This window comes from Petromyzon marinus, chromosome 4 (assembly GCF_048934315.1).
Source record: "Petromyzon marinus isolate PM22_M1 ecotype Great Lakes invasive population chromosome 4, UKy_Petmar_22M1.pri1.0, whole genome shotgun sequence".
NCBI classification, from domain to species: Eukaryota; Metazoa; Chordata; class Hyperoartia; order Petromyzontiformes; family Petromyzontidae; genus Petromyzon; species Petromyzon marinus.
In genome coordinates this window covers 10,995,024-11,002,728 of record NC_133670.1, presented here as the reverse complement: position 1 = coordinate 11,002,728, position 7,705 = coordinate 10,995,024, and positions in this window count along the sequence as shown.

Here is a 7,705-nt window from a genome sequence, read left to right as displayed (position 1 = left end):
CATGAAACTGCATCTACCCATTGCAAATACGAAAATTAAGTATTTTTTTTAAAATAAGAAAGACCTTCATGGTTATAAATTGTATTGTCATTTGGATGCTAGTTATACTTCTCAAAACTGGGTCAACCTAATTGACACTGGAAAAATGGGAGCGTGCTCAGTTATTGTAAAATGAGTTTAGCGGCAGAGTTGCAGCACACCTCTCATTTATTAAATATATCAAAATCTCTCCTTCCTCTCATCCTTCCTGATATTTTTTTGTCCATGTTGATGCCCATTCGTTTATGAAAAAAAACATATGCTCTACATCAACGCTTTGCTTTAAACAACGTATTAAACATGTTTTTACTGGGATGCACTAAGGTATTTCCTCTCCATTACAATGTGGCCCACGTGGAATTGTGCGAGTGTCATTTACGACACGCCAGACAGTAGACACTTCAGATGTGTTAAAATTGTTACAACAATGACCAACCAAGTTAAATGATCAACATTTGATTTTAAGCTTTCGTGACTGCAGGAATTACTCTTTGGTTCTTTCGTAGAATTTTTTTTTGTAAAAAATGTCTTTCTACGTTACTTTACCGAAAGAACCAAAGAGTAAGTTAAATGACCGTCTGCTCTGGTAACGGACTTATTGTGGGGGCAGGTGCCAACATGCCAATACATCTTGGTAATCAGGACTGACTCCATTTATAGCATAGTAATTGATTGCAGCTCCTTAAAATTCCCCACACTAGTTTGGCCAACGGCTTAATATTGAATGCTTTGTTACCGTACCATTTTTCAATCGGCCATATATAGTGAGGGTGATCCTAAGGACCATAATAGATTGCTCTCTTTGTTGCAGGTGGAGTTGAGAGGCAGCCCTGCCGCTTATTTAAACCCCTCGTCGAAGCCGCAAGCATGTTGTGTTGAGTGTACTTGATGGAGCTATTAAATGTAGTAAAATACTAAAAACACCATTCTCTCCCTCTCACCACCCATAGATCCCCCCCCCCGCCCCCTGTACTTCCCATATAAGCGTTATTCACATGTTACGACTGACAAAGTTTAAACTGCAAGGGTCGCATACTACTGTTTGAATATGTTTCATATAAACACAGCCAAAGTGGCCTTAAACTAATGTATTTGAATTGGGCATTGGTGGGTTGCTTATGGTTTTAAAACCACTGTTTATGATATAATCAACATTGTATAAAGCACAATAATCATTATTTTACTGCTTTACAAGAGCGCTAATTTAAAATGAAAGTACAGTGGACAATGCGCTGACCCTAATCTAAACCCTGAATTATTTTGTACTGAACACAACATGATTCTAAATTACTTGTGTCACCGATGCTGGTTATAACTTTGGATACATCATTTGTCAAACTGGCCGATATCACTCGGTAATGGAATTCCTGTTTGTTTTCACGAGTGTAGTTTTTGCACACGTTCACAATAAATAACGTTACATATTTTTAGCTGGTTTATGTGGATAGCTTTATTGGTCACATGAACAGGAACATTTTTATTAACTCTCCACACATTCCCCTTATTCTTATTTTGCACTCCAATTATGATCCAAATTCGTATCATGAAATGAAAGTACAAGACATGAACAAAATAGAAATGTATTCGTGCATCAGCTTACAAGTTGATGCTACTTATTTAAATGAGCATATACTGTACACAATATATTTGAATAAAATGAAACTATTATAAGGTGCAAATAACACTTATCATATTATTAAAGAATACACGTTAAAACAAATAAATACAGATAAACAAGTAATACAAACTGTGAGCATCACGTAAACATTTATCTGCTTATGCCACTATGTGTGTGATAAAGTGAGCTCATAGTTGATGGCCATATTAAAACAAGAAGACCTTCCTACAGGAAAGTGTGGTCATGGGTATGCATGTATTATTACATGGGGCCCTCCCAGCCGTGTGGTGGTTGACTGCTTTGTGGGGATCTTGAAGGTCCCTCTGTATCTCCGGACATACATCACCAGGTTTTCAATCTGCTCTGGTCAAGCCTCACGGCATCCGTGCAGTGGCAGCAGTTCAAAAGCAAATAGTGGCCATCCCAGACGCACACATCTAAATACAACCTGAGAAACTTTTCTGCTTACTATTGCCACCACAATAAAAAAAAACTTTTATGCACAGCCTACGGTTTTGTTGAAGACTGATGTGCATTGTTGACATGCCACAAAACATACCGGATAGGCCATTTGTGCATGCCTATATAAATATGACTTCTGCAAGTGTTGCTTGTAACTTTTGTGCATAGTTCAGTTATATGTGTAGCAAAGTTATGTGTACAGTTTATTAAGCTATGAAACGCTGATACTAAGCCAGTCACAATAAAATTTCAAGTTTATGTTAAAGCTTGAATTGCAAAATATCATATACTGTATTAGCACTGTATTAGCTTTGCATGTACGTATACTGAAATCAGAAAATTGCAGTATAACTCAAGGGAAATTGGCCGAAAGGCACAATAAAAAATTGTACAGAAGAATATTTTACCACTGGAGTCAAATGCTTCTCGTTTTGTAGATTTTTCACGACAAAGAACACGAATGCTCCCGGACGCTACTCTGAAATATGAATATCCTCACAATTTCTCAAAATACCTAAATTGGGTAAAAGATTATCAAAATAATTATATCCAAGCATAACAATCCTTAATGCATCTGTCGAGGCCTGACAGGACAGCAATGTTAGAAGTTTTGAATAAATGTGAAATGGTGCAGCTGAATAGATCAATTGGACAAGGGCTGAAATGTAATAAGTATACACACTGCAGCCAAATCGCATTACTGTGCATACATTCTGGAGCATGAAAGTGGGAGAGGTCATTATCTTGGCCACATTAAGATGGTAATTGGACTCTATGCGGGTAATTAACCATTGTGCAATTAAGTGACCCAGTCTACCATTAAGTAATGCGGAATAAAATTGGACACAAATACTTAAAGTGATATTCTATTCCTTGCAGAAGATTAATTCATATTCCTTTTTTATTTCCTTTTTAAATACAATAATTGGAAAGCTTCGCGTGTGAAAAAAACATTATACAGTAACTTAAATCAATGAAAGTACTGTACAGTTAATGTGCATGAACTGATAAATAAAATTAGCATTTGTGATTTGGAATCTGATTATGCAGGTTACTCGAGCCATTCTTGTACATGTACATCCCTTTTGTCAATCCACTGCTGGATGAAGGCCTTCCCACACTATGTGGATTGAATTTTTTTTTATATCATACTTTACAACTTGCCAGTGTAGGTTGCAGGCAGATGTGAGAGCATGGAAATACAGTACAACAATGGATTTTTCTGAACTGTCCTTTGCTGTCCCCAGTGTACCGCATAGCAGCCTATAGCACCTGTTCTATCAATGCATGGTCGTCACCAATTAAAACACTACCCAGGCTCAACTCTCCTTAGTACCGAGATCTGATGATATCGTGTGCATTCTGGGTAAGTTGGTCATCTTCCATCAAGATAAATATATTGATGAAGTATATAAATTATTTATGGGTGTGTAATGCTAGTTTTTGATCAGCCTTTTTCATGTAATCTCTCTGCGTTTAATATATTGTCTAAATGAGTATCACTTAATGGGAAGTGAACAGTCATTATCTCACGACTGTTCAACGCGAATATAGAATTTAGAATATATAATTTCCACCAATACGCAAATGTAAACGTGTGCTGCCTGATTCGCTGTTGAGCAGGGAGACATGGGCATATCCATATCGTAGTCATTTTTTTTGAAAATTTAACTTTAAAATGTAATTATATACTCATCACAGTATACTTTTTAAGGCATACCCTACCAGGCTCTTTAACGAACAGTATACAAAAAATAGTACCTTAAAGTAAATTCAGCATTCGATTTGGTCTTGGAAGTTACTTGTTCAAAATGCCCATTGTGATAGAGTAAATGGATTGCACATGTCACAAAATAATTTAAGGGCAAAGCAGGCTCTCCCAAGTGCTTGTCTGGCCGTCGAATAGGCATGACAACACAATCATACACACGTTGATTTTTCAGATTTTCAAAATGCGTCATTAATTCAAGGCAAATTATTAGGTACTGGGCGATTACAATTAAATAAATTAATTGCCAAATTTTGATCATTAGAGTTTGTGAACTTTGTATCGGATCACACCACATATTCAATTAATTTACAATTTAACATTCAGAACGTGAATGTATCACGTTCGGGTGGGATACAATTCAGACATCAGAACTGGCCATATTTTTTCCCCACCAGTACCCAATCATCTGCATCCAGTTTGTAACATTAATCTGTTTAGTGAGCACTTGAAGCCTCCGAGGAACATTTGTGGTAAGCCATCAGCACCAGCCCAGCCCCTTTTCGCAGAAGTGCCATTTACATTCCACTGGTGCCATTTCACAGATGTTTGGTTCAATTATACTCAGTCTGAAAGTAAATTAAAATGTATATATAATAAATAAACAAATAACATCCACGAGCATGGCTACTATGAATGCATAAACGGCTTCACACTTCATCATTTGAGCAGTTTTGCCTCAATGTTAGAGCCATACTCTGCTGAACCATGATATTGGCCGTGACCATGTAGAGATGTTTAAGCACGAAATGCCTTAAGCAGAACAGCATTTAATTTTGCAAAATGAATGCTTTCCTTGGCAAGTTTACATTTCACTTAACATGCACTTTTTTACATGCCAATTTTGTTTTATTGCAAACACTGAATGATGTTTGTTCATATCACTCAGTGTCTAAAATGTTGCATTTGACCCAATTATGACTTTTATATTAAATATGTGTTGAATCTGGATTGAACATACAGACTTTTCCACGCATGAACAAACTTTAATTTTGACATTTAAGTCAACGTGGCAATCGGCTGAAGAGGACTCGCAAGGCTGCACCGGTCTCTATGCTGCGCTCGATCAGAATCAAAGCCTCAACAAATAAAATGCAACGGTCAGTGCCGTGCAGGGCATGTGCTGTACGCTTTTGTTTAACAGCAGCATTTCGTTTGTTCTTCCGATTAGCACGGTTGGCTATGTACGGTGCAAAAGAAGTTCAACATACATACATTCATTTAATCACATTACATGTCATCCAGTGAGACTATTTAAATGGTGATTGAGATAGTGACCATACATTTATAGATGACCGAGGAGATGGAACACTGACGTCAGAGCACACGTGGCAGTTAAACAGCACAGCGCTGATTATAATAACTTATTAAGAAAAGGGGTATTTATACGCTCAAAAAAGATGGAGCTCCAAAAACCCTTGAATCCTAAAATTCGCGCCATCCCTGTAATTTGTGACAACTTCCATAATCCGCAGGGGGAAACATGCTCACATTTGTAAGTTTCCCATTCATATCAGATTTCTTACAGACGGATAATTAATCCCAGACATTTATCTGACACCCTCGATGGAATTTTCTTTCTTAAGAGCAGTGAACTGCAAGGATTATTTTTTTTAAATAAGCAAGCCGTGCTTTAAAAAACAAGTTTAATTAGCGTTCCTCTCTGTGTCTCCGAGATAAAGAGAGACAAATGGAGATACAAAGAGACAAATGGAGAAACTCAAAAAGTTTTAGTAAAATAGCTACGGGACCCTTTCACCACCATCATCAAGCGATTAAATGATGGATATTGTCTCACAATGTAAAAATCATTAACTGTGGACCCATATAGCTGATTTTCTCCATTTGGGTTTTGGATAAAAATAGCAAAACTTCCATAATCCGCAATTTTTTTCACAAACTTAGGGAGTTGGGCATGGCTAAAAACTCCTAAAATATACAAAATACCATGATTTTTCGTAGCAAATTTATTGAGTATTTTCGTGGTGTGTTGCAGATTCCTGGGGTCCATGGGGAAGTCCCCCTACATTACCACACGTTTTGGAGGTTTAATCTGTTCCATGAAATATATTATGATCGGAAATTGACGTAGTTTTATTTGTATTTGTGTAATTTCCAAGTAGATATTACAATACTTCATTATATTTCAAGTACTCTCGTTCATAATATTTAATTACAAGTATCCACTGTATTGTTATATGTTGGCAGCAGTCCTGTTCTTCGTCATACAACGAGAAGCAAAATGGAGTTGACCAGAGCTCAAAGTAGGTCAAGGGAAGTTTTCAGTCTCCACGGACTGTCCTTTCCACCTTGAGCAGAGTGGAATTCTCCAAAGCCCCTCTTATAACTTATCACTGGATGCAGGGCTGGGATTTGGAGTTTAAGCAGAGTACAAATAAAATTCTGCACAGATATCAAAATAAAAAGTAGTAGGCATTTGGATAGCTCTGTCGGATAAACCACTTTATGAAAGCTTCAAGTTCATATGTGGGCATGGGTTTGATTGCTCATATATGCAGCAACAACTATAATTTTACATCATGGGACCTGCTTTGCCAGTACCAATATATGAGAATAGGTTTTTTCCTCTTTTTTCTGGCAACAAAAAATACTTTTTACAATGAATCATGTCTGCATTAACCACAATACTTGTGGTCAGAATGCAAACAAAAAACAAACTCTGATAATATATGCATTGTCTATGAAACTGATTGGTCCACACCAGAGACAGCTTTTTTTAGCCTAGTCTCAAACGGTGTTAGACCAGAGGACGCCAAAAGGCATACAGCCCAAAGACTGCACCATCAGAGTAATGAGAGCTTGGGGTGAGCATCTAGATCATGTTTGTCTCTGTGTGTCTCTCTCTCTGATTGTGTGTCTGTCTGTGTGTCTCCGTGTCTATGTTTTGTTTCTCTCTCAAATTTAGCATTCTTTGGAAGAACGTAATCAACCAGGTGGGGTGTTGACTGTTTTGTTGGCCGACTCTCTGTGTTGTATTGCATTATATTTCTAAGTTTACTAGGTTTGTTTTCTCATTCATTTGTATCTGATGATGGTTGCTTGTGTTGCAATCGAAACGTCGTATTCTATTATTATTTAATTGCTTTCTACATGACTTTATCGAAAGAACCAAAGAGTAATTCCTGCAGTCACGAAAGCTTCGAATCTAACGTGTCTACTATTATGGAATTTATAAGTTTCCATCCACAATTCTAAGGTATACAACATTAAACTGATAAAGCCATAGGCTGATAGAAGATACCCACCAGAATCCAGGTGCTATAAATAAAACAATGAATGAGTAAACAATCGAATACACAGTTAATATTATATTAAGCCCATTTCCTGGACTGCATAATGTCCTGTCCGCCAACTTCCATTTTAATGTGCATCTATTATGCCACTTCTTGCCTTTATTTGACACAATTACATTTAACCTTTAGTTATTCCGACTTATCTAACACATCCTAAAGTTTATATTAGTTAATGATTGTCACTTCAAGATATATTGAGCTTATTTCGGTGAGGATGTTTTTTTTTTCTTCAGAGTGGTCTTCTTTGTCAAAACATGCTGTGGGAATTTGGTTTCTGAAAACAGATGAGATCAGCTGCTTTAATAGGACATCGTGCTGGGTGATGATTCATGCGGAAAGCTGCGCAGGCCATTAGCTGGATGGATAGAGAGGGCCCACCGGTGGATGATTTTGAAATCAGGAAGCCTAACAAACTGGCTGGATTCCAGTTGTTATAAAATGTGCCTTTTCTGTGAAGCTACAAGCAAGCAGTTAGGATAACAAACAGTGATATGGTAACATAAA